General features: G+C 44.7%; 1 protein-coding gene across 1 annotated transcript in view; it reads right to left on the bottom strand.

Annotated features, from left to right (window-relative positions):
* The window catches only part of LOC110511665 (nuclear receptor coactivator 7), a 47,181-nt gene that overhangs the window by 18,723 nt on the left and 665 nt on the right, over positions 1-27,793 (bottom strand). The window lies entirely within an intron of this gene.

Genomic DNA, 27,793 nt, shown 5'->3' with positions numbered 1-27,793 from the left:
TTCACCTTTATTTAACCAGGTAGGCTAGTTGAGAACAACTTCTCATTTACAACTGCGACCTGGCCAAGATAAAGCAAAGCAGTGCGACACAAACAATAACAGAGTTACACATGGAATAAACAAACATACAGTCAATAAGCAAACACTCTTGGTGTTCGCCAAAAGGCATGTGGGAGACTCCCCAAACATATGGAAGAAGGTAATCTGGCCAGATTAGACTAGAATTTAGCTTTTTGGCAATCAAGGAAAACGCTATGTCTGGTGCAAACCCAACACCTCTCATTACCCCGAGAACACCATCCCCACAGTGAAGTATGGTGGTGGCAGTGTAACAGGCGTAAAATATACTTTATGTATTTCACCAAAAATCCCTCATATCTATTTTAATTTATTGTTTTAAGGTTATTTTAAGATATATTAGATTACTTTCAAGAGTGAATATTTTATAGTATTTATTTTCTAAATTGTGTTAATGCTGTGTGATGTTATCAATGGGTGCCCTGCTCTTACTCCTCAGTTTGCTCAGTGCGTGATGAGGAGAGGTAGGTGTTATGTATGCTCCGGTCTTTTGAATGCACATGTTCGCAAATGTTCACAAATTCACAAGAAAAGACAAGCAAAAGTTATATCGTCACTGATTTAGTGTTGCATCCTGTTTATAGGAATATATATTCAGGTGAATGGGGATAATGTTTGAGTGCAACTTTGCAGGGCTAGCCCAACCACTATTAGCTTTGTTGCGGGAGAGGGTCTCTTTCAGGTGCAGACATCGTGTAACAGCTGTTTGAAGAAGAGGACCAAGGTGCAGTGTGGTACGTGTTCATGATTTTTAATAAAACTGAACACTAGAACAAAAATGAACAAAGCGGCACAAACGAAACAGTCCCGTCTGGTGCAGACACACAAAACAGAAAATAACTACCCACAAAACACAGGTGGGAAAAGGTTACCTAAGTATGGTTCTCAATCAGGGACAACGATAGACAGCTGTCCCTGATTGAGAACCACACCCGGCCAAACACACAGAAATAGAAAACATAGAACACAAAACATAGAATGCCCACCACAACTCACGCCCTGACAAACCAAAATAGAGACATAAAAAGGATCTGAAAGGTCAGAGCGTGACACATCGTGAGTTTTAAAATTATTTTCTCATGGGTTTTCTGCACTGTCTTTTGTCTTTTATCAGACAAATACTTGTTTGGAGTGACGATTTTGTATTTCATGTTTAATGTGCCTTAGTTAACTCTCGTTCATTTCGTTACTTGCCCGGGCATGTCAAAAATGGCGTTGTGCTTCATTAGTATGCCTCAGGTATAATGGTACAATAGTACACTCTCTAAGAAATATTTAGCACTATTTGCAAATTATTAGTGTATTGGTGTACAACATTTATAAAATGTAATGAGTCGGGGTTAATAGTTATGCACGCTCAAGTTCTGTTTTTTGTTGTTGTTATTTCTTGCTTGTTTCACAAGAAAACATATTTTGCATCTTCAAAGTGGTAGGCATGTTAAGTAAATCAAATGATACAAACCCCTTAAAAATACATTTTAATTCCAGGTTGTAAGACAGCAAAATAGGAAAAATGCCAAGAGGGGTGAATACTTTCGCAAGCCACTGTAACTTGGAGATCAAGTTTGTAAATTGCCTGGCTGGGCTGATGAGACAGTGGATTAATAAGCAGTCAGATGGAACAGAGAAAATGGGCATTTTAATGTCCTAGATTTAACCGGTGATTACTTGTGGAATAGACACTGGTTGGAATGTGGTTTTAGCCAATCAGCATTCAGGGTTAGACGCACCCGTTGTATAATGAACTGTACACAAGGTTCTGTCATTCATATTTCACTACACATAATTTCCTGTACATTGTGTCACAGTAAAAGGGAGTCCATTTCACTCAGGAGCACCACTAGTATCCAAATCCATGGCGTTTACACTCCCAAGGCCGCCACTGCTACTATTGTGGCCCTCTAAGGCTGCGTTTAGACAGGCAGCCCAATTATGATGCTTTTTTCACTAATTTGTCTTTTGACCAATCAGATCAAGTTTGAAAAATATCTGATGTGAAAATTCTAATGTGATTAATCAAAAGACCAATTAGTGAAAAAAATATCAGAATTGGGCTGCCTGTGTAAATGCAGCTTAAGAGTGGGAAATCAGCTTAAATCCAAATATTTGCATATTAGATGTATAGTTTTTTTTTACACAAATAGATATGCAACAATGGAGCACTTTTTCAGTTTATAATAAAACTGAATTGCAGTGCAGCTTACATAAATATAAGAAATTGACATGATTAACCCTTTGTTGTCTTTAAGGTAAAAAATGACCCGCCACTATGTTTAACAGCAGAGAAAACCCCCTAAATGATATTTTTTCAACTTGAAATTTGATACCTTTTTCTAGAGTGACCCCAACATTAGAAAAAGTGAAACATCGCCTTTGTTCATATTTCCATGAAAGCTGTACACCACCAGTGTACAAAGATTGTCTTAGGGTCATTTTTGACCCGGCAGTTATAAAATCATTTACACACCACAAAAACCACAAAGACACACACACAAGAAATTGAGATTATGTGTGCTACTGATTGAACTCAGTCAGCAGCTCCTGAAGAGGAAGAGGCACAGTTAGAAAGAACAAGCCTGAGAGAGAGTCCTTCTCATCAAAGTTTGCCTTCACCCCACCACCACTCTAGTTTCTTACCTCTCAAAGAGGAACAAGAATCTGGTCCTCCTGAGCACACTGCACAAAACGGCTGAGATCAGTGATCGTGAGGACAGGAAGCCAGCCATCATCCTGGACTACAACCACAACAAAGGAGGCGTGGACAACCTGGACAAGGTGATTGGAACTTACATCTAGCTGCTGGGGGATGACTGCCTGCTGGCCCCTGGTCATCTTCCATAACATCATTGATGTGTCCTCATACAATGCCTTCGTGATATGCAAAAAGATCAACCCTACCTGGATGCCTGATAATCGGAGGGTGTTCCTGGAGCAGCTGGGAAAGCCACTTGTAACCCCACACATTCAAAGAAGGGAGCACCTCCCCCGTACAGCAGCCTCTGCAGCGCTTGTGAAAGCTGTTCTTGGGGTTGATTCCTGTCCTGATAGCCTCAGGTGGATCACGTCAGCCCGGGACCTCCACATTCGGCTTATCACCTGCGGGATCGTCTGAGACCAGCCACCCAGACAGCTGATGAAACTGAGGAGTATTTCTGTGTGTAATAAAGCCCTTTTGTGGGGAAGAACTCAGTCTGATTGGCTTGGCCTGGCTGCGCATTAATAGCATTTAGGGACTTTTCCCACTCAATTCTGCCGATTGTGAGAAGCTGTCTGCAACAGCAACGGGACCGCAACTGTGCCGCAGAATGGCAAATTGGTGCTGTGGCGCCGTTGCGCTAATGGCAAAACGTCATCTAGTGACTTCTAGCAACAGATCAAGGAGCCAATAGTGTTTCACACTACAAAATAGTTGATAACACTTAAACCAGTACTTTTTTGGAAGAACTGTATACACCGTGCGTAACGACATGTCTATAGTTGCTCTGCGAAACTCCATATTTTGGTGAGCACCGCACATATTTTGACATAACATTTGCAGAGCTGGCAAATGGGACTTTGTGATGTTGTAGTTGAGTGGGTTGAGAGCTTCAAGTTCCTCGGTGTCCACATCACTAAGGACCTATCATGGTCCTAACACACCAATACAGTTGTGCCGCCTGAATGACAACACCACTCCCCTCTCAGGATGCTGAAAAGTTTTGGCATGGACCCTCAGATCCTCAAAAAGTTCTACAGCAGCACCATTGAGAGCTTCTTGGCTGGCTGCATCACCGCTTGGTATGGCAACTGCTTGGCAGTTGGCGCTACAGAGGGTAGTGTGTACAGCCCAGTACATCACTGTGGCCAAGCTCCCTGCCATTCAGGACCTCTATACCTGACGGTGTCAGGAAGGAAGGCCCCCAAAATTGTCAAAGACTCCAGCCACCTAAGTCGTAGACTTGTTTACGTGCTGCTGTGCGGTTTGTTGTTAACCTTACTTTACAACCTGCCAAAGTTACGTTTTTTATTTTTTAATTACGTTTATTTATTTATTTTTTCTCTCCCTCTACTTTTTTCATTACATTTTTTTCACCACGGACGTGGTTCGTCAGGACCTCCACCAGCCGAAGCTAAGTAGTAACATTAACATGATGACTTCAAATTGCAGTCTCTGTACTCATAATTTACAGGAGAACAATCGCCTTATGGCGAGGATAGCTGTGCTGCAAGCCCAGCTTCAGACACAATCGTCAGGCAAGGGTCATTTAAGTGTAGGAAAGGATGAAACAACGTCTGTGCCACCAATAAGTACAGATAGTAGTATAAATCCCCTCGCACAGTCACCGAAAGCCGGACAATTTTCTCATGGCTTCTGGAAGGAAATGCTGTAGGAATTATCAACCGGTGTCATTAATTTAGCCGACAAACTTACAACCGGTTCTCCCCATTAAGCAGCTAGTCGGAGTCAGAGGCTGTGCCTTCTCTGGTCTCTACTCCTCTCTGGTCTCTACTCCTCTCGTTACGGGGTCTGAGAAGCCGAAGCCTCCCACCATTAGCTCTGACAAATTGAAAACCCTAGTCATTGGCGACTCCATTACCCGCAGTGTTACACTTAAAACAAGTCATCCAGCGATCATACACGGTTTACCAGGGAGCAGGGCAACCGGTGTTAAGGCTAATCTGAAGATGGTGCTGGCTAAAGCTAAAACTGGCAAGTGTAGAGAGTACAGGGATATTGTTATCCACGTCGGCACCAACGATGTTAGGATGAAACAGACAGAGGTCACCAAGCGCAATATAGCTTCAGCATGTAAATTAGCTAGAAAGATGTGTCGGCATTGAGTAATTGTCTCTGGCCACCTCCCAGTTAGGGGGAGTGATGAGCTCTACAGTAGTCTCACAACTCAATCGCTGGTTGAAAACTGTTTTCTGCCCCTCCCAAAAGATAGAATTTGTAGATAATTGGCCCTCTTTCTGGGACTCACCCACACACAGGACCAAGCCTGGCCTGTTGAGGAGTGACGGACTACATCCTAGCTGGAGGGGTGCTCTCATCTTATCTACGAACATAGACAGGGCTCTAACTCCCCTAGCTCCACAATGAGATAGGGTGCAGGACAGGCAGCAGGCTGTTAGCCAGCCAGGCAGCTTAGTGGAGTCTGCCACTAGCTCAGTCAGTGTAGTCAGCTCAGCTAACCCAATTGAGACCGTGTCCGTGCCTTTGACCTAGGTTGGGAAAAATTAAACATGGTGTTCGCCTTAGCAATCTCACTGGAATAAAGACCTCCTCCATTCCTGCCATTATTGAAAGAGATTGTGATACCTCACATCTCAAAATAGGGCTACTTAATGTTAGATCCCTCACTTCCAAGGCAGTTATAGTCAATGAACTAATCACTGATCATAATCTTGATGTGATTGGCCTGACTGAAACATGGCCCACCTCCTGGTTACACTAGTGACCATATCCCCAACGCATCCCGCAAAGGTGGAGGTGTTGCTAACAATTGCGATAGCAAATTTCAATTTACAAAAAAAAACTGATGTTTTAGTCTTTTGAGCTTCTAGTCATGAAATCTATGCAGCTTACTCAATCACTTTTTATAGCTACTGTTTACAGGCCTTTGGGGCCATATACAGCGTTCCTCACTGAGTTACCTGAATTCCTATCGGACCTAGTAGTCATGGCAGATAATATTCACATTTTTGGTGACTTTAATATTCACATGGAAAAATCCACAGACCTACTCCAAAAGGCATTCGGAGCCTTTTTGTCCAACATGTCTCTGGACCTACTCACTGCCACAGTTATACTCTGGACCTAGTTTTGTCCCCTGGAATAAATGTTGTGGATCTTAATGTTTTTCCTCATAATCCTGGACTATCGGACCACCATTTCATTATGTTTGCAATCGCAACAAATAATCTGCTCAGACCCCAACCAAGGATCATCAAAGGTTTGTTAGATTAATTTAGTTCTTATGTGTTCATTAACCAATTAAATTTAAACAATTTGTAAGGTTCTTATTTGCATAAAATGGACAGAGACCAGCCACCAAAATTAGCCAATAGCATTTATTCTCGAGAGCTCTGGTCATAATACCATGTACATTGGTTTATATACCTCTCATTTCATCATAAATGTCCCTCCTCCTCTCAGACAATGACAATATAGTTTACAAGTCTACCTCTATGCATACATTGCTTATTACATCCTGCAACATGTTACACAATCTACTGCAAGCCCAAGGTTTCTCCTCTCCCTATGTGGGGAGACTTCCTTCCCTTTTATCAGTTTCACAGTGCTCCCAAGTTGTCTGCAACAGTTCCCTGCCTGCTAACAGTCCCTCTTTCTTAAGGACAAACATTCTTCATAGGACAGGATATAATTCTATTAGTTATAATTCTACATTAAATGTATACATAATTTAGTCATTATTCATAAAAATCCCATAACAAGGTTGTGATATAAATTTTCAGACAACCCAAAGATTCCTAGATGCCCTTCCAGACTCCCTCCTCCTACTCAAGAACGTCAGAGTACAAAAATCAGTTAACCACCTAACTGAGGGACTCATTTTCAGGAGAAGTATATCTATAATTCTGTGCATAATAGTTTATGATGAGTATTTCTGTAAATTGATGTGGCTCTCTGAAAATTTGCCGGATGTTTTCGAGGCACAACATTACTGACCATAACGCGCCAAAGTAAACTGAGATTTTTGGATATAAATATGAACTTTATCAAACAAAACATACATGTATTGTGTAACATGAAGTCCTATGAGTGCCATCTGATGAAGATCATTGAAGGTTAATGATTAATTTGATTTCTGCTCTATTTCTGCTTTTTGTGACTCCTCTCTTTGGCTGGAAAATGGCTGTATGTGTTTTTGTGACTAGGCTCTGACCTAACATAATCATAGGGTGTGCTTTCGCTGTAAAGCCTTTTTGAAAGCGGAAACACGATGGGTAGATTAACAAGAAGTTAAGCTTAAATTTGGTGTATTGCACTTGTGAATGTATGAAAGTTAAATATTTCTAAAAAATATTTTTTAATTTTGTGCTCTGCCTTTTCAGCGGATGTGGTCGAGGGTTTCCGCTAGCCCTAACAAGTGTTAACCTTGCGCAATACCCTAGATGCAGTCGCACCCCTAAAAACAAAAAACATTTGTCATAAGACAAACAATATATAACGAATACTTCAGTCTGGTTTTAGACCCCATCATAGCACTGACTGCACTTGTGAAGATGGTAAATGACCTTATAATGGCGTCAGACCGAGGCTCTGCATTTGTCCTCGTGCTCCTAGACCTTAGTGCTGCTTTTGATACCATCGATAGCCACATTCTTTTGGAGAGATTGGAAACCCAAATTGGTTCTGGCCTGGTTTAGGTCTTATCTGCCAGAAATATATCAGTTTGTCTCTGTGGATGGTTTGTCCTCAAGGCTCCATTTTAGGACCACTATTGTTTTCACTATATATTTTACCTCTTGGTGATGACATTCGGAAACACAATGTTAACTTTCACTGCTATGCGTATGACTCACAGCTGTACATTTCAATGAAACATGGTGAAGCCCCAAAATTGCCCTCCCTGGAAGCCTGTGTTTCAGACATAAGGAAGTAGATGGCAAATGTTCTACTTTTAAACTCAGACAAAACAGAGATGCTTGTTCTAGGTCCCAAGAAACAAAGAGATCTTCTGTTGAATCTGTCATGTACTGTCATGTTGTCTTGTCTCTGTCCTTTCCCTTCACCCTGTCTCCCTCTGCTGGTCGTTGTTATGTTACCTTTTCTCCCCCTCTTTTCCCCAGCTGTGCCCTGTCTCCTCCTAACTACCTCGTCACCCCGTTCCCCACCTGTTCCCTTTTTCCCTCTGATTAGGTCCCTATATCTGTCTCTGTTTCTGCTCCTGTCCTTGTCGGAATCTTGTTTGTTTGTTTGTGTGTCTCATGCCTGAACCAGACTATCATCGTGTGTGCTGCAACCTTGTCCTGTCCTGTCGGAATCTACCTGTCCATCTGAGCCCACGTATGTTCGTCATTAAAGTACTCTGTTTGTTAATTCGCTTTTGGGTCCTCATTCACGCACCGTAACAGAAGAATCCGACCAAGAATGGACCCAGCGACTTCGGATCCTCTCCACTCAGCCGTCGAGATCCAGGGAGCGATGCTAGGCAGACACAAGCAGGAATTGTCTGCTGCTCGACATGCCGTTGAGACCCTGGCCACCCAAGTCTCCAACCTCACAGAACAGGTTCACCATCTCCGCCTCGATCCACCGGCCACTTCCAGGGCTTTCGAATCTCCGGAGCCCAGAATCAATAACCCGCCGTGTTACTCTGGGGAGCCCACTGAATGCCGCTCGTTCCTCACCCAGTGTGATATTGTGTTTTCTCTCCAGCCCAACACTTACTCCAGGAGCACTGCTCGTGTCGCCTACGTCATATCTCTCCTTATTGGACGGGCTCGTGAGTGGGGCACGGCAATCTGGGAGGCAAGGGCTGAGTGTATTAACCAGTATCAAGACTTTAAGGAGGAGATGATACGGGTTTTTGATCGATCTGTTTTTGGGGAGGAGGCTTCCAGGGCCCTGTCTTCCCTATGTCAAGGCAATCGATCCATAACAGACTACTCTATTGAGTTTCGCACTCTTGCTGTCTCCAGTGGCTGGAACGAGCCGGCCTTGCTCGCTCGTCTTCTGGAGGGTTTCCGCGCAGAGGTAAAGGATGAGATTCTCTCCCGGGAGGTTCCTTCCAGCGTGGATTCCTTGATTGAACTCGCTATTCGCATTGAGCGACGGGTTGATCTTCGTCACCGAGCTCGTGGAAAGGAGCTCGCGCTCTCCGTCGCCTCCCTCTCCGCATCACTACCATCTTCCTCTGCCGGCTCGGGTGCTGAGCCCATGCAGCTGGGAGGTATCCGCCCTCGACAGCTGGGAGGTATCCGCATCTCGACTAAGGAGAGGGAACGGAGAATCACCAACCGCCTCTGTCTCTATTGCGGTTCCGCTGGTCATTTTGCCACTTCATGTCCAGTAAAAGGCCAGAGCTCGTCAGTAAGCGGAGGGCTACTGGTGAGCGCTACTACTCCTGTCTCTCCTTCAAGATCCTGCACTACCTTGTCGGTCCATCTACGCTGGACCGGTTCGTCAGCTTCCTGCAGTGCCTTAATAGACTCTGGGGCGGAGGGCTGTTTTATGGACGAGACCTGGGCTCGGGAACATGACATTCCTCTCAGACAGTTAAAGGAGCCCACGGCCTTGTTCGCCCTGGATGGTAGTCCTCTCCCCAGGATTCAGCGTGAGACGCTACCTTTAACCCTCACTGTTTCTGGTAATCATAGTGAAACCATTTCTTTTTTAATTTTTCGTTCACCTTTTACACCTGTTGTTTTGGGCCATCCCTGGCTAGTTTGTCATAATCCTTCCATTAATTGGTCTAGTAATTCTATCCTCTCCTGGAACGTCTCTTGTCATGTGAAATGTTTAATGTCTGCTATCCCTCCTGTTTCCTCTGTCTCTTCTTCACAGGAGGAGCCTGGTGATTTGACAGGGGTGCCGGAGGAATATCACGATCTGCGCACGGTGTTCAGTCGGTCCAGGGCCACCTCTCTTCCTCCACACCGGTCGTATGATTGTAGTATTGATCTCCTTCCGGGAACCACCCCCCCCCGGGGTAGACTATACTCTCTGTCGGCTCCCGAACGTAAGGCTCTCGAAGATTATTTGTCTGTAGCTCTTGACGCCGGTACCATAGTCCCCTCCTCCTCTCCCGCCGGAGCGGGGTTTTTTTTTGTCAAGAAGAAGGACGGGTCTCTGCGCCCCTGCATAGATTATCGAGGGCTGAATGACATAACAGTGAAGAATCGTTATCCGCTTCCTCTTATGTCTTCAGCCTTCGAGATCCTGCAGGGAGCCAGGTTTTTCACTAAGTTGGACCTTCGTAACGCTTACCATCTCGTGCGCATCAGGGAGGGGGACGAGTGGAAGACGGCGTTTAACACTCCGTTAGGGCACTTTGAATACCGGGTTCTTCCTTTCGGCCTCGCTAACGCTCCAGCTGTCTTTCAGGCATTAGTCAATGATGTCCTGAGAGACATGCTGAACATCTTTGTTTTCGTTTACCTTGACGATATCCTGATTTTTTCACCGTCACTCCAGATTCATGTTCAGCACGTTCGACGTGTCCTCCAGCGCCTTTTAGAGAATTGTCTTTTCGTGAAGGCTGAGAAGTGCACTTTTCATGCCTCCTCCGTCACATTTCTCGGTTCTGTTATTTCCGCTGAAGGCATTAAGATGGATCCCGCTAAGGTCCAAGCTGTCATTGATTGGCCCGTCCCTAAGTCACGCGTCGAGCTGCAGCGCTTTCTCGGCTTCGCGAACTTCTATCGTCGTTTCATCCGTAATTTCGGTCAGGTGGCAGCTCCTCTCACAGCCCTTACTTCTGTCAAGACGTGCTTTAAGTGGTCCGTTTCCGCCCAGGGAGCTTTTGATCTCCTCAAGAATCGTTTTACATCCGCTCCTATCCTTGTTACACCTGACGTCTCTAGACAGTTCGTTGTCGAGGTTGACGCGTCAGAGGTGGGAGTGGGAGCCATCCTTTCTCAGCGCTCCCTCTCTGACGACAAGGTCCACCCATGCGCGTATTTTTCTCATCGCCTGTCGCCGTCGGAACGTAACTATGATGTGGGTAACCGCGAACTGCTCGCCATCCGGTTAGCCCTAGGCGAATGGCGACAGTGGTTGGAGGGGGCGACCGTTCCTTTTGTCGTTTGGACTGACCATAGGAACCTTGAGTACATCCGTTCTGCCAAACGACTTAATGCGCGTCAGGCGCGTTGGGCGCTGTTTTTCGCTCGTTTCGAGTTCGTGATTTCTTATCGTCCGGGCTCTAAGAACACCAAGCCTGATGCTTTGTCTCGTCTCTTCAGTTCTTCAGTAGCCTCCACTGACCCCGAGGGGATTCTCCCTGAGGGGCGTGTTGTCGGGTTGACTGTCTGGGGAATTGAGAGGCAGGTAAAGCAAGCACTCACTCAAACTCCGTCGCCGCGCGCTTGTCCTAGGAACCTTCTTTTCGTTCCCGTTCCTACTCGTCTGGCCGTTCTTCAGTGGGCTCACTCTGCCAAGTTAGCCGGTCACCCTGGCGTTCGGGGTACGCTTGCTTCCATTCGCCAGCGTTTCTGGTGGCCCACCCGGGAGCATGACACGCGTCGTTTCGTGGCTGCTTGTTCGGTCTGCGCGCAGACTAAGTCCGGTAACTCTCCTCCTGCCGGCCGTCTCAGGCCGCTTCCTATTCCCTCTCGACCGTGGTCTCACATCGCCTTAGATTTTGTCACCGGACTGCCTTCGTCAGCGGGGAAGACTGTTATTCTTACGGTTGTCGATAGGTTCTCTAAGGCGGCTCATTTCATTCCCCTTGCTAAGCTTCCTTCTGCTAAAGAGACGGCACAAATCATCATCGAGAATGTTTTCAGAATTCATGGCCTTCCGTCAGACGTCGTTTCGGACAGAGGTCCGCAATTCACGTCTCAATTTTGGAGGGAGTTTTGCCGTTTGATTGGGGCTTCCGTCAGTCTCTCTTCCGGCTTTCACCCCCAGTCTAACGGTCAAGCAGAACGGGCCAATCAGACTATTGGTCGCATCTTACGCAGTCTTTCTTTTCGCAACCCTGCGTCTTGGTCAGAACAGCTCCCCTGGGCAGAATACGCCCACAACTCGCTTCCTTCGTCTGCGACCGGGCTATCTCCTTTTCAGAGTAGCCTCGGGTACCAGCCTCCGTTGTTCTCATCTCAGTTCGCCGAGTCCAGCGTCCCCTCCGCTCAGGCTTTTGTCCAACGTTGCGAGCGCACCTGGAAGAGGGTCAGGTCTGCACTTTGCCGTTATAGGGCGCAGACTGTGAGAGCTGCTAATAAGCGTAGAACGAAGAGCCCTAGATATTGTCGCGGTCAGAGAGTTTGGCTCTCCACTCAGAACCTTCCCCTTAAGACGGCTTCTCGCAAGTTGACCCCGCGGTTCATTGGTCCATTCCGTATCTCTCAAATCATTAACCCTGTCGCAGTGCGACTTCTTCTGCCGCGATATCTTCGTCGCGTCCACCCGGTCTTCCATGTCTCCTGTGTCAAGCCCGTTCTTCGCGCCCCCGCTCGTCTTCCCCCCCCCCCCCCCATCCTTGTCGAGGGCGCACCCATCTACAGGGTCCGTAGGATTTTGGACATGCGTCCTCGGGGCCGTGGTCATCAGTACCTAGTAGATTGGGAGGGGTACGGTCCTGAGGAGAGGAGTTGGGTTCCCTCTCGGGACGTGCTGGACCGTGCGCTGATCGATGATTTCCTCCGTTGCCGCCAGGCTTCCTCCTCGAGTGCGCCAGGAGGCGCTCGGTGAGTGGGGGGGTACTGTCATGTACTGTCATGTTGTCTTGTCTCTGTCCTTTCCCTTCACCCTGTCTCCCTCTGCTGGTCGTTGTTATGTTACCTTTTCTCCCCCTCTTTTCCCCAGCTGTGCCCTGTCTCCTCCTAACTACCTCGTCACCCCGTTCCCCACCTGTTCCCTTTTTCCCTCTGATTAGGTCCCTATATCTGTCTCTGTTTCTGCTCCTGTCCTTGTCGGAATCTTGTTTGTTTGTTTGTGTGTCTCATGCCTGAACCAGACTATCATCGTGTGTGCTGCAACCTTGTCCTGTCCTGTCGGAATCTACCTGTCCATCTGAGCCCACGTATGTTCGTCATTAAAGTACTCTGTTTGTTAATTCGCTTTTGGGTCCTCATTCACGCACCATAACAGAATCTAACAATTAATCTTGATGGTTGTACAGTCATCTCAAATAAAACTGTGAAGGACCTCGGCGGTACTCGACACCCTGATCTCTCTTTTGACGAACATGTCAAGACTGTTTCAAGAACAGCTTTTTTTTCTACGTAACATTGCAAAAATCAGAAATGTTCGGTCCAAAAATGATGCAGAAAAATGTATCCATGCTTTTGTCACTTCTAGGTTAGACTCCTGCGATGTTCTACTTTCCGGTTACCCGGAAAAAGCACTAAATAAACTTAGTGCTAGTGCTAAACATGGCTGCTAGAATCTTGACTAGAACCAAAAATGTGATCATATTACTCCAGTGCTAGCCTCTCTACACTGGCTTCCTGTTAAGGGAAGGGCTGATTTCAAGGTTTTACTGCTAACCTACAAAGCATTACATGGGCCTGCTCCTACCTATCTTTCCGATATGGTCCTGCCGTACATACCTACACGTACGCTACGGTCACAAGACGCATAGAGCTTCATTTTTATGGACTGGTCTGCCTACCCATGTGACAGACGCAGACTTGGTCTCAACCTTTAAGTTTGTATTGAATACTCATCTCTTCAGTATGTCCTGTGATTGAGTGTAGTCTGGCCCAGGAGTGTGAAGGTGAACGCAAAGTCACTGGAGCAACGAACCGCCCTTGCTGTCTCTGCCTGGCCGGTTCCCCTCTCTCCACTGGGATTCTCTGCCTCTAACCCTATTACAGGGGCTGAGTCACTGGCTTACTGGTGCTCATCCATGTCGTCCCTAGGAGGGGTGCATCACTTGAGTGGGTTGAGTCACTGACGTGATCTTCCTGTCCGGGTTGGCGCCCCTCCTTGCGTTGTGCCGTGGTGGAGATCTTTGTGGTCTATACTCGGCCTTGTCTCAGGATGGTAAGTTGGTGGTTGAAGATATCCCTTTAGTGGTGTGGGGGCTGTGCTTTGGCAAAGTGGGTGGGGTTATATCCTGCCTGTTTGGCCCTGTCCGGGGGTATTGTCGGATAGGGCCACAGTGTCTCCCGACCCCTCCTGTCTCAGCCTCCAGTATTTATGCTGCAGTAGTTTATGTGTCGGGGGGCTAGGGTCAGTCTGTTATATCTGGAGTATTTCTCCTGTCTTATCCTGTGTTCTGTGTGAATTTAAGTATGCTCTCTCTAATTCTCTCTCTTTTTCTCTCTTTTTCTCTCTTCTTTCTTTCTTTCTTTCTTTCTTTCTTTCTCTCTCTCGGAGGACCTGAGCCCTAGGACCATGCCTCCGGGCTACCTGGCCTGATGATTCCTTGCTGTCCCCAATCCACCTGGCCATGCTGCTGCTCCAGTTTCAACTGTTCTGCCTGCGGCTATGGAACCCTGACCTGTTCACCGGATGTGCTACCTGTCCGAGACCTGCTGTTTTCAACTCTCTAGAGTCAGCAGGAGCGGTCGAGTTACTCTGAATGATCGGCTATGAAAAGCCAACTACCATTTACTCCTGAGGTACTTACCTACTGCACCCTCGACAACCACTGTGATTATTATTATTTGACCCTGCTGATCATCTATGAACATTTGAACATCTTGGCCATGTTCTGTTAGAATCTCCACCCGGCACAGCCAGAAGAGGACTGGCCACCCCTCATAGCCTGGTTCCTCTCTAGGTTTCTTCCTAGGTTCTGGCCTTTCTACACCTGCATTGCTTGCTGTTAGGGGTTTTAGATTGGGTTTCTGTACAGCACATTGTGACATCAGCTGATGTAAGAAGGGCTTTATAAATACATTTGATTGATAGACTGTTTTCTCTGCTACCGTATGGCAGGTGGTAACCGAATGACCAAAAGGCTCCTGAACAACTTCTTCCTCCAAGTCATACGACTGCTGAACAGTTCATCAAATGTCTACCCTTGACTATTTGCATTGACCTCCTTTTTTTTGCACTGACTTGCACCAGTTCTATACACACTCACTGGACTCTACCCACACACACTACACTGACACTCCAACACACACACACACACACACACACACACACACACACACACACACACACACACACACACACACACACACACACACACACACACATTACATACGCTCACACACACACAAAACACACACACATGCATATTGACGCCACACATACACACCCACACATAGACACACTCTTCACATAATCTGCTACTATTCTGTCAATTATCTATCCTGATTGCCTAATCACTTTTACTCTGACCTACATGTACATATTACCTCAATTACCTCTACCTCGTACCACTGCACATTGACTCAGTACCGGTATTCCTTGTACATAGTATTGTTATTGTTATTTTATTGTCTTACTATTTTATTTTTTTGGTGGGCTTTTGTACTTTTTAACTCCATTGATGGGAAAAGGCTCGTAAGTAATCATTTCATGGTGAAGTCTACACCTTTTGTATTCGACGCACGTGACAAATACATTTATATATTTTTTGATTATTTGAATTGAAGGGGATTGTCACGCCCTGGTCTTAGTATTTTGTGTTTTCTTTATTATTTTGGTCAGGCCAGGGTGTGACATGGGTTATTTATGTGGTATGTTTTGTCTTGGGGTTTTTGTAGGTAATGGGATTGTGGTATAGTAGAGTTGTCTAGGTAAGTCTATGGTTGCATAGAGTGGTTCTCAATCAGAGGCAGGTGTTTATCATTGTCTCTGATTGGGAACCAGATTTAGGCAGCCATATTCTTTGAGTGTTTTGTGGGTGATTGTTCCTGTCTCTGTGTTTGTACCAGATAAGGCTGTTTAGGTTTTTCACTTTAGAGACCTGGCTGTGTGGTGCAAGGACAACAACCTCTCCCTCAACATGATCAAGACAAAGGAGATGATTGTGGACTTAAGGAAAAGGAGGGCCGAACACCCCCCCCCCCCCCATTCCCATTGATGGGGCTGTAGTGGAGCAGGTTGAGAGCTTCAAGTTCTTTGTTGTCCACATCACCAACAAACTAACATGGTCCAAGCACACCAAAACAGTCGTGAAGAGGGCACGGCAAAGCCTATTCCCCCTGATGACACTGAAAATATTTGTTATGGGTCCTCAGAACCTCAAAAGGTTCTACAGCTGCACCATCGAGAGCATCCTGACTGGTTCCATCACAGCCTGGTACGGAAACTGCTCGGCCTCTGACCGCAAAGCACTACAGAGGGTAGTGCGTATGGCCCAGTACATCACTGGGGCCAAGCTTCCTGCCATCCAAGAACTCTATACTAGGCGGTGTCAGAGGAAGGTCCTAAAAATGGTCAAAGACTCCAGCCACCCTAGTCATAGACTGTTCTCTCTGCTACCGTATGGCAAGCGGTACCGAGTGCCAAGTCTAGGTCCAAGAGACTTCTAAAGAGCTTCTACCCCCAAGTCATAATACTCCTGAACGTCTAATCAAATGGCTACCCAGACTATTTACATTGCCCCCCCACCACCTCTTTTACGCTGCTGCTACTCTTTGTTATCTTTGCATAGTCACTTTAATAACTCTACCTACATGTACATATTACCTCAATTACCTCGACTAACCGGTGCCCCACCACATTGACTCTGGACTGGTACCCCCTGTATATAGCCTCGCTATTGTTATCTTACTGTAATTCGCCCTGTAATTATTTGTTACTTTTATTTCTTATTCTTATTTTTTATTTTTTTATTTTGCTGATTGTTGTTTAAGGGCTTGAACATTAGCATTTCACTGTAAGGTGTTGTCCTGTTGTATTCGGCGCATGTGACAAATACAATTGGATTGAATTTGATCAGTGCTTAAGTTGGACTGAAATGGATGCTAGTACTAATTTTGTGTTCTGGTACTGTTTATTTAGTTGAAGGAACTCCGCAATACTTTTTAGCTTATATTCTATAGGAGGTGCAGGAACTCATACAGTAGACAAATGTTGATGCCGGTAGTCAATTACTCCTGCTCAAGTCAAGCACTGCCCACCATTGGATTTGCAGTGCTTGACTTGGGCAGGAGTAATTGACTACCGGCATCAACATTTTTCTACTGCATGAGTTCCTGCACCCCCTATAGAACATTAGCTAAAAAGTATTGCTGAGTTCCTTTAGGGTTCATGGCAGGGGAACCAGTGTTGCAGTAGTCTAGTGTATCTAGTGTTTGGTACGGGAATAATGACAAGCGAACCTGGAACATTGTTATGGATTTGTCTCATATCTGTTGATAGTGATTGACGTCAGACTGGAGATACAAGAACCCAGGGCACACTGATTATTCACTGTTGTATTGTATTGATGACATTCTGTGGACACTGTGTGATTCTGTAGCTGCTGACAAAGTCGCTGCTTTTTGTTTTGACATCCTACAACTCCTCAGGCTGATGTTTCTAGAACATTTGGTGCTGCCTGATTAGGTGATAAAGGGTCTGTGTCCAAGAAGACAGTTAGACATCTTTTCTGCTTCTGTGTTGGATGGTGTCTCCCTGTTGCAACTTTATTTATTTTTTTATTTACAGTGGCAAGAAAAAGTATTGGAACCCTTTGGAATTACCTGGATTTCTGCATAAATTGGTCATCAAATTTGATCTGATCTTCATCTATGTCACAACAATAGACAAACATAGTATACTTAAACTAATAACACGCAAAGTATTGTATCTTGTCTATATTGAATACATAATTTAAACATTTGCAGTGTAGGTTGGAAAAGTATGTGAACCCCTAGGCTAATGACTTCTCCAAAAGCTAATTGTAGTTAGGAATCAGCCAACCTGGAGTCCAATCAATGAGATGAGATTGGAGATGTTGGTTTGCCCTATAGAACACATTCACAAAATTTGAGTTGGCTATTCACAAGAAGCATTGCCTGATGTGAACCATGTCTTGAACAAAATAGATCTCAGAAAACCCAATATTAAGAATTGTTGACTTGCATAAAGCTGGAAAGGGTTACAAAAGTATCTCTAAAAGCCTTGATGTCCATCAGTCCACAGTTAGACAAATTGTCTATAAATGGAAAACGTTAAGCACTGTTGCTACTCTCCCTATGAGTGGCCGTCCAGCAAAGATGACTGCAAGAGCACAGCGCAGAAGGCTCAACGAGGTTAAGAAGAATCCTAGAGTATCAGCTAAAGACTTACAGAAATCTCTGGAACATGCTAACATCTCTGTTGACGAGTCTATGATATGTAAAACACTAAACAAGAATGGTGTTCATGGGAGGACACCACGGAGGAAGCCACTGCTGTCAAAAAAACATTGCTGCACGTCTGAAGTTTGCAAAAGTGCACCTGGATGTTCCACAGTGCTACTGGCAAAATATTCTGTCGACAGATGAAACTACAGTTGAGTTGTTTGCAAGGAACACACAACACTGTGTGAAGAGAAAAAGGCACAGCACACCAACATCAAACCTCATCCCAACTGTAAAGTACGGTGGAGGGAGCATCATGGTTTGGGGCTGCTTTGCTGCCTCAAGGCCTGGACAGTTTGCTTCAACAGAAGAAAAGATGCCTTCTGGAGTGGCCCAGTCAGAGTCCTGACCTCAACCTGATTGAGATGCTATGGCATGACTTCAAGAGAGCAGTTCACACCAGACATCCCAAGACTATTCCTGAACTAAAACAGTTTTGTAAAGAGGAATGGTTCAAAATTCCTTCTGACCGTTGTGCAGGTCTGATCCACAACTACAGAAAATGTTTGTTTGAGGTTATTTCTGCCAAAGGAGGGTCAACCAGTTATTAAATCCAACGGTTCACATACTTTTCCCACCCTGCACTGTGAATGTTTACACGGTGTGTTCAATAAAGACATGAAAACATATAACTGTTTGTGTGTTATTAGTTTAAGCAGACTGTGTTTGACTATTGTTGTGACGTAGATGAAGATCAGATCAAATTTGATGACCAATTTTATGCAGAAATCCAGGTAATTCCAAAACCTACTTTTTCTTGCCACTGTATTTATTTAACCTTTATTTAACTAGGCAATTAGTTTAAGAACAAATTCTTATTTACAATGACGGCCTACACCGGCCAAACCCAGACGACGCTGGGCCAATTGTGCGCTGCCCTATGGGACTCCCAATCACGGCCGGTTGTGATACAGCCTGGAATCAAACCAGGGTGTCTGTAGTGACACCTCAAGCACTGAGATGCAGTGCCTTAGACCGCTGTGCAGCTTGGGAGCCCAAACTTGATTTCGCAACTGGGATAAATAAGAGTACAGCGACACCTTCCATCCCTGGAATAAGGTACGCTTTCAAGCCATATCCTTCATTGGTCACCTCAGTGCCAACAAATTGGCATGGAATCGTTTCGACTTGAAGGAGAAAATTGAACTTACCACTGAACCTCAAGTAGGACCCATTCTGGCTAGGTAGGCCTAAGTGTTTTTTGTTGACCTTGAATCAGCGACAAAGAAACAATAGAAAAGGGGAAAGAGAGAAAGAACTAAGAAACACAAAGTACGATACAGGGCAGAGTAGGCCAAATCAAACAGTTTTCTGGTTAAAAATCCAGACTTTAAGAAAAAGTAAACCCTTATTTTCCAACCTTTTTAGGATAAGTAAATGTCTTGTATGTCAGTTTTAAAGGGTCCTTGATCTTGCTATATTTAATTAATCTGATTTTCAGCTCTGTAAATAAAGTAGTGATGAGGTGCATGCTTTATTTCCTAGTGTTTAATCTCAAAGGAATGCGCTTAATCTGTTTCTATAGAAACACTCTACATCACAAACACAAGACTGCTAAAAGAGACTAGAGTACACTTTGTGTTGGTGTTGTCACAAGTGTAATATTGTTATGCATTTTCATTTAAAGACTCACTCCAGGCTCCTTTTCACCTCATTTATCACCTGATTTACTTAACAAAAGGCACATCTCAACAGGGGGTCCAGGTATATCATGACATGGCACAAGTGGGGGAGTTGGCCTTTCCTCTTTTGTCCTCTATTGCTCTTCTATTGTTCCGACAAGCAAGTGGGATGCCAATGACATCCGAGTAAATGCATCAGACCATGTCCTCAAATGTCCAAATCTTTAAGTTTCCAGTGTGTATCAAAAATTCAAACTCAAAACACATTGTGTACATGACAGTACTTATACTTTGGGTATAGTTTTTCATCAGGAGAAGGTCAAAAATACCTGGAATGCATCTTTAACTTATTTTAAACTGTTTGGCAGCGTTTACACAGGCAGCCCAATTAAAATCTTTAGCAAAATATTTGAGAAGCATCCAACTGCAGATGATGTTGGCTGAAGCTACCTAGTCTGTGAATATCAAAGTGTATGCGCGTGCGTCTCAGATGGTGTTGGCTGAAGCTACCTAGTCTGTGAATATCAAAGTGTATGCGCGTGCGTCTCAGATGGTGTTGGCTGAAGCTACCTAGTCTGTGAATATCAAAGTGTATGTGCGTGCGTCTCAGTTGATGTTGGCTGAAGCTACCTAGTCTGTGAATATCAAAGTGTATGCGCGTGCGTCTCAGATGGTGTTGGCTGAAGCTACCTAGTCTGTGAATATCAAAGTGTATGTGCGTGCGTCTCAGATGGTGTTGGCTGAAGCTACCTAGTCTGTGAATATCAAAGTGTATGCGCGTGCGTCTCAGATGGTGTTGGCTGAAGCTACCTAGTCTGTGAATATCAAAGTGTATGCGCGTGCGTCTCAGATGGTGTTGGCTGAAGCTACCTAGTCTGTGAATATCAAAGTGTATGTGCGTGCGTCTCAGTTGATGTTGGCTGAAGCTACCTAGTCTGTGAATATCAAAGTGTATGCGCGTGCGTCTCAGATGGTGTTGGCTGAAGCTACCTAGTCTGTGAATATCAAAGTGTATGCGCGTGCGTCTCAGATGGTGTTGGCTGAAGCTACCTAGTCTGTGAATATCAAAGTGTATGCGCGTGCGTCTCAGATGGTGTTGGCTGAAGCTACCTAGTCTGTGAATATCAAAGTGTATGCGCGTGCGTCTCAGATGGTGTTGGCTGAAGCTACCTAGTCTGTGAATATCAAAGTGTATGTGCGTGCGTCTCAGATGGTGTTGGCTGAAGCTACCTAGTCTGTGAATATCAAAGTGTATGTGCGTGCGTCTCAGATGGTGTTGGCTGAAGCTACCTAGTCTGTGAATATCAAAGTGTATGTGCGTGCGTCTCAGATGGTGTTGGCTGAAGCTACCTAGTCTGTGAATATCAAAGTGTATGTGCGTGCGTCTCAGATGGTGTTGGCTGAAGCTACCTAGTCTGTGAATATCAAAGTGTATGTGCGTGCATCTCAGATGGTGTTGGCTGAAGCTACCTTAGTCTGTGAATATCAAAGTGTATGCGCGTGCGTCTCAGATGATGTTGGCTGAAGCTACCTAGTCTGTGAATATCAAAGTGTATGTGCGTGCGTCTCAGATGGTGTTGGCTGAAGCTACCTAGTCTGTGAATATCAAAGTGTATGCGCGTGCGTCTCAGATGGTGTTTTTCAAATCAAATCAGTTTATTTGTCACGTGCGCCGAATACAACAGGTGTAGAACTTACAGTGAAATTCTTACTTACAGGCTCTAACCAATAGTGCAAAAAAAAGTGTTAGGTGAACAATAGGTAAGTAAAGAAATAAAACAACAGTAAAAAGACAGGCTATATACAGTAGTGGTTAGTCAGACACTGGTTAGTCAGGCTGATTGAGGTCATTGGGTGCCCGTAAAACTGCTGCCATGTCTTCCGGCGCATCTCCAAAGGTATGTTCGTGCCCAACCTGAACTTGAGCCGTAAAATAGTAGAGATTTTCTTGTATCATTCTATTTCACATACAGTTGAAGTTGGAAGTTTACACACACCTTAGCCAAAAATATTTAAACTCAGTTTTCACAATTCCTGACATTTAACCCTAGTAAAAATTCCCTTTCTTAGTTCAGCTAAAATCACCACATTATTTTAAGAATGTGAAATGTCAGAATAATAGTAGAGATCATTATTTATTTCAGCTTTTTTTTTCATCACATTCCCATTGGGTCAGAAGTTTACATACACTCAATTAGTATTTGGTTACATTGCCATTAAATTGTTTAAACGTTTCGGGTAGCCTTCCACAAGCTTCCCACAATAAGTTGGGTGAATTTTGGCCCATTCCTCCTGACAGAGCTGGTGTAACTGAGTCAGGTTTGTAGGCCTCCTTGCTCGCACATGCTTTTTCAGTTCTGCCCACACATTTTCTATGGGATTGAGGTCAGGGCTTTGTGATGGCCACTCCAATACCTTGATTTGTTGTCCAAAAGCCATTTTGCCACAACTTTGGAAGCATGCTTGGGGTCATTGTCCATTTGGAAGACCCATTTGCGCCCAAGCTTTAACTTCCTGACTGATGTCTTGAGATGTTGCGTCAATATTTCCAAATAAATGTTATTTCGCCATCTATTTTGTGAAGCGCACCAGTCCCTCCTGCAGCAAAGCACCCCCACAATATAATGCTGCCACCCCCATGCTTCACGGTTGTTCTTCGGATTGCAAGCCTCCCCTTTTTTCCTCCAAACATAATGATGGTCATTATGGCCAAACAGTTATATTTTTGTTTCATCAGACCAGAGAACATTTCTCCAAAAAGTACGATCTTTGTCCTCATGTGCAGTTGCAAACCGTAGTCTTGCTTTTTTATGGCGGTTTTGGAGCAGTGGCATCTTCCTTGCTGAGCGACCTTTCAGATTATGTCAATATAGGACTCGTTTTACTGTGGATATAGATACTTTTGTATCTGTTTCCTCCAGCATCTTCACAAGGTCCTTTGCTGTTGTTCTGGGATTGATTTGCACTTTTCGCACCAAAGTACGTTCATCTCTAGGAGACAGAACGCGTCTCCTTCCTGAGCTGCATGGTCCCATGGTGTTTATACATGCATACTATTGTTTGTACAGATGAACGTGGTACCTTCAGGCTTTTGGAAATTGCTCCCAAGGATGTACCAGACTTGTGGATGTCTACAATTATTTTTCTGAGTTCTTGGCTGATTTCTTTTGATTTTCCCATGATGTCAAGCAAAGAGGTCAGGGCGTGACTAGGGGTTTAGTCTAGTTTATATTTTCTATGTGGGGTTCTAGGTTGTTTTTTCTATGTTGGGATTTTGGTATGATTAGAGGCAGCTGGCTATCGTTGTCTCTAATTGGCAATCATACTTAAGTAGTATTTTTTCCACCTGTGGGTTATGGGATATTGTTTATGTTTTGAGTTAGTGCACATTGCACCTCTGTAGCACCGGTTTGTTTATTGTTTTGTTTTGTTAAGTTTCACTAATAATAAAGTATGAGGAATTCATATCGCGCTGCGTTTTGGTCCGTCTCTACAAACACCCTTGACAGAATATCCCATCAAAACAGGACCAAGCAGCGTGCCCAGGAGGAGGAGACAGTGAGAGATACCAGAGAGAGGTTGTGGAAAGGAGTATGCTGCAGTGGAGGTTTTGCAGTCGGAGTCCGCACCTTCACAAATTGTCCAATGGTCATGCAGGATAATGGGATTATACTTGGTTTTCCTATTAGTTGGCTTCTTAATTGGTGTCCAAACTGTGCGCACAGCGTGACCATGAGGGATTCCCTCAATCGTGTCGGCCATTATTGGTGGTGATTATTCTGCATCAACAGGCAATACAGTTCTACAAAAGTTACATTATTGACTTCAATGATAGATTGGTGCTTAAATCCGATTCATGCACAGAAATCTTAAATTAGGACCCGGCTCTGTTTGTCACGCCCTGACCTTAGAGAGACGGTTTATTTCTCTATTTGGTTAGGTAAGGGTGTGATTTGGGGTGGGCATTCTATGTTGTCTATTTCTTTGTATTTTGCCAGTATTTGGGACACACAGGGAGATCGGCGGAGAGATTGGCGGAGTCAGGGTTCAGACCTGATTCAACTCTCCGGGAGCGAGTTACTGGTCAAGCATCGTGTTATCCGGTTTTGCGCACCATGCCTTCGTGCGCAGCCACAGCCCGGTGCGCTCTCTGCAAGCTCCCTGCAGTTGCCGTGCTAGAGTGGGCTTTCAGCCAGGAGGGATTGTGCCGGCTCAGCGTTCCTGGCCTCCGGTGCGTCTCTTTGGCCCAGGTTATCCTGCGCCAGCTCTACGCACGGTATCCCCAGTTCGCCAGCACAACCCAGTGCAGCCTGTTCCAGCTCCCGGCACTTGCCCTCCAGTGTGCCTCCACTGTCCAGTGTGTCCTGCGCTGGCTCTACGCACTATGCCTCCAGTGCGCCGTCATAGCCCAGTGCGTTCGGTGCCAGCTCTCCACACTCACCGAGCTAGAGTGGGTATCCAGCCAGGACGTGTTGTGGCAGCTCCACTCACTAGGCTGCCAGTAGGTCTCCTCAGTCCGGTGAGACCTGTTCCGGCTCCACGTATGAAACCTCCAATGATGATCCATGGCCCGAAGCCTCCAGTGATGATCCATGGCCTGAAGCCTCCAGTAATGATCCATGGCACGAAGCCTCCAGTGATGATCCATGGCACGAAGCCTCCAGCGATGATCCATGGCCCGGAGCCTGCAGCGATGATCCATGGCACGAAGCCTCCAGCGATGATCCATGGCCCGGAGCCTGCAGAGATGATCCATGGCACGAAGCCTCCAGTGATGATCCATGGCACGGAGCCTGCAGTGATGATCCATGGCACGGAGCCTGCAGTGAGGATCCAGGGAAAGGAGCCTCCGGCGACGATCCGCAGTCCGGAACCGGAGTCGCCACCGAGGGTAGATGCCCACCCGGACCCTCGCCTATAGGTTCAGGTTTACGGCCGGGAGTCCTTACCTTTGCGGACTCCCGGCCATACTGGGGGGTACTGTCACGCCCTGACCTTAGAGAGACGGTTTATTTCTCTATTTGGTTAGGGTGTGATTTGGAGTGGGCATTCTATGTTGTCTATTTCTTTGTTTTTTGCCCGAGTATGGTTCCCAATCAAAGGCAGCTGTCTATCGTTGTCTCTGATTGGGGATCATACTTAGGCAGCCCTTTTTCCCACTTTCTGTTGTGGAATCTTGTTTTTGTTAGTTGCTGGTTTCGCGCTACAATACTTTACGTGTCGTTTATCTTTCTTGTTTTTTGGTGTTCATTTAATAAATTCAAAATGGATGCCTACCACGCTGCACCTTGGTCTCATTCCGACGACAGCCATAACACTGTTAGAGGAGATCGCAGCCTAGTTGGACACCGACAGTTTGTGGCTCTGTTAATATTAGCACTTGCTATCTTGCCTTTCGTCAAATAAATGTTACCAATACGAATGTACGAAGAGCAGATGTTTTGGTAATTAGACCGCTATTTACATTTCGTAGGTACTGGTGGAACGTCTACCAATGGCATGCCCCTCTTTTAGTGAGAAATTACATTGGTCACTCAAAACATGTATAAAGCAGAAATAGAGAACAAAAGAAGAGAGGCCCCTCCTTGAGCTACTGTATGAGTCATGATTTCTTCGTCTCTCTCATGTCTAGATTATGAAAGTCTTAATGTCAGTTATGCCTTGTAACTTATGGTTTTGCCTTGTATAATTTGACGTGCCTAGTTAAATAAAGGTTAAATAAAAATAAATAATTATATATAAAATGGAATCCATAAATGTTACAATGATATCAAATATTTTGTCTTATTAGGTATATACTGTATGAAAAAGATTCAAGCAGTACAATAACAATAAATGTCTGCAAACTTATCTGTACTGTATATTGTCAGAATTGAAGAGGTGAATTGTTTATTCCTCTGCTGTGCTTGGGTAGGGGGTAGGGGTTTTGAATTTCAGAAAAAGCTGCATCTCGAAAGCACCAATTATCATGGGTGATGGGTGGGGGCGTTTGTAATTGATCAATACTGGTGTGGTCCAGGTGAAGGCCACGTTAGAAGGACATTTAGCGCCTTTATTTCTGTCCAGAGTACAGAAGAGAGACATTGTGAGGTTGATGTAGGTTCAGGCATTATTTAGGCCATGGGCCTCATTTAGCAAAGGTGCGCTTGAATTAGCAAAACGTATTATATGTTACGAATTCTAGCTAGGTGGCTAAGTGGCTAACGTTAGTTAGGCTAGGGGTTAGGGTTAAGGTTAGGGTGAAGTTTAGGAGTTAGGTGAAAGGTGAACCGGTCAAGGTTAGGGTTAGGGGAAGGGTTAGCTAAAAGGGTTAGGGGAAGGGTTAGCTAAAACGGTTAAGGTTAGGGGAAGGGTTAGCTAATATGCTAAGCAGTTTTAAAGTAGCTCAAAAAGTAGTATGTACTAATTAGCAAAAATGCTAAAGTTGTCTGTGATGAGAGATTCAAACTCACAACCTTTGGGTTGCTAGATGTTTGTGTTATACGCCCACCCAATGAGATTCGAATTCACAACCTTTGGGTTGCTAGATGTTTGTGTTATACGCCCACCCAATGAGATTTGACCTCACAACCTTCGGCTTGCTAGATATTTGTGTTATACGCAAACCCAATGAGATTCATACTTGGGTTGCTAGATAATTGCGTTATACACTCATCGATCCACCCCGACCAACCACCCCACTTTAATTTTTGCCTTAAGTAACCATCTGTCTTATGTAACCATACCAAATGTAACATATCATTCATTTACTATGTCACGTCTAGTCCATGAGACCAGGTTGGCCTCATATGTGCCTGCACACAAAACTGGCGTGGGCCAGTTTTCCCACAAAGGTTGGTATTTATCCATTTTGAACAACAATTATTATTTTACATAGATGTGTGAGCTGTAGAATTTACTTTTAAATTGTTCAAAGGACAATCAATCTTGCATAATGCATGGCCAGTGTTTGGTACTTGCTAGGTGGCATGCATTTTTTGTTTGGAAGTCACTGCAACATTCTGCCCACACCATTGCACTTTCTTTTAGGAACTATCATGGCCCAGTTCCAACATCTCCAAATCATGCAGCAAATTAAGGAGTTTTTGTTATTATAAAAGGTGAATGGTTGTCCACGATGCACAAATATTATACCTTTATTTCAACAAGGAACACAGACTGAGACCAAGGTCTCTTTTACAGGTGGGCCTTGTGTATACATGTTTACACATACAGTTTAGGTACAATGATTAGGAAACTACACAAGACAAACAAAACGATCACAGATAACACACAAATACAGCAGCAGATTGTTACATTTCCACACAGGTTATTCCCCTAACAGCACAAGAACTTGTATTACCCAAAGCAGTTACAAGCAATACAAAAAGAAAAATCCTGCAATAAATGTTTAAAATGGACGACAGGGGGACAAGAGTCTCAAGTTTATGTTTAGTCTGCAGGCTATTCCATAGGCAAGGAGCGTAACAGGACAAGGCATTCATACCCAACTCTGTGGAAATCACATGGGCCTCAAGTGTAATCCATGCTTGAAACCTGGTTTTAGGAATTCTAATTCTAATGTTGATGAGTGATGATAAATAAGAATGTCGTTTATAAAATGGCTCTACAGTGCCGGTGACATTTAAGATGAGGGAGGACGATAGATTTCTTATGAGCATGGCCTTATTTCTATTACAGCATCATACCCAGCTCAATGTAACATCGATAGGTTTAGGCTACTACATAAACACTCAAATTTTCCCTATACCCATCATGAGGTTGCTGCAACCAAGCCTATGAATGAAACATTTGAGTACTCACAGAGGGACACATTCAACACCGCCTTGCATACTCTTGTCTGTGTCTAGCTAATCAAGGGTGTAGTCAAATCAAATCACATTTTATTGGTCACATATACATGGTTAGCAGATGTTATTGCGAGTGTAGCAAAATGCTTGTGCTTCTAATTCTGACCGTGCAGTAGTATTCAACAAGTAATCTAACAATTCCACAACAACTACCTAATACACACACATTTAAGTAAAGGGATGGAATAAGAATATATGGATGAGCAATGACCGAGCGGCATAGGCAAGATGCAATAGATGGTGAAAAATACAGTATATACATGTGATATGAGTAATGTAAGTTACAAACAATAATTTCTATTGGGCAAATTCAGGTATGTTCAGCCCTGTTTTGTT

The sequence above is a fragment of the Oncorhynchus mykiss genome, chromosome 3 (genome assembly GCF_057628025.1).
Source record: "Oncorhynchus mykiss isolate SJ-2025 chromosome 3, ASM5762802v1, whole genome shotgun sequence".
Classification (NCBI taxonomy): Eukaryota; Metazoa; Chordata; class Actinopteri; order Salmoniformes; family Salmonidae; genus Oncorhynchus; species Oncorhynchus mykiss.
This window is presented reverse-complemented; position numbering and strand designations above follow the sequence as displayed.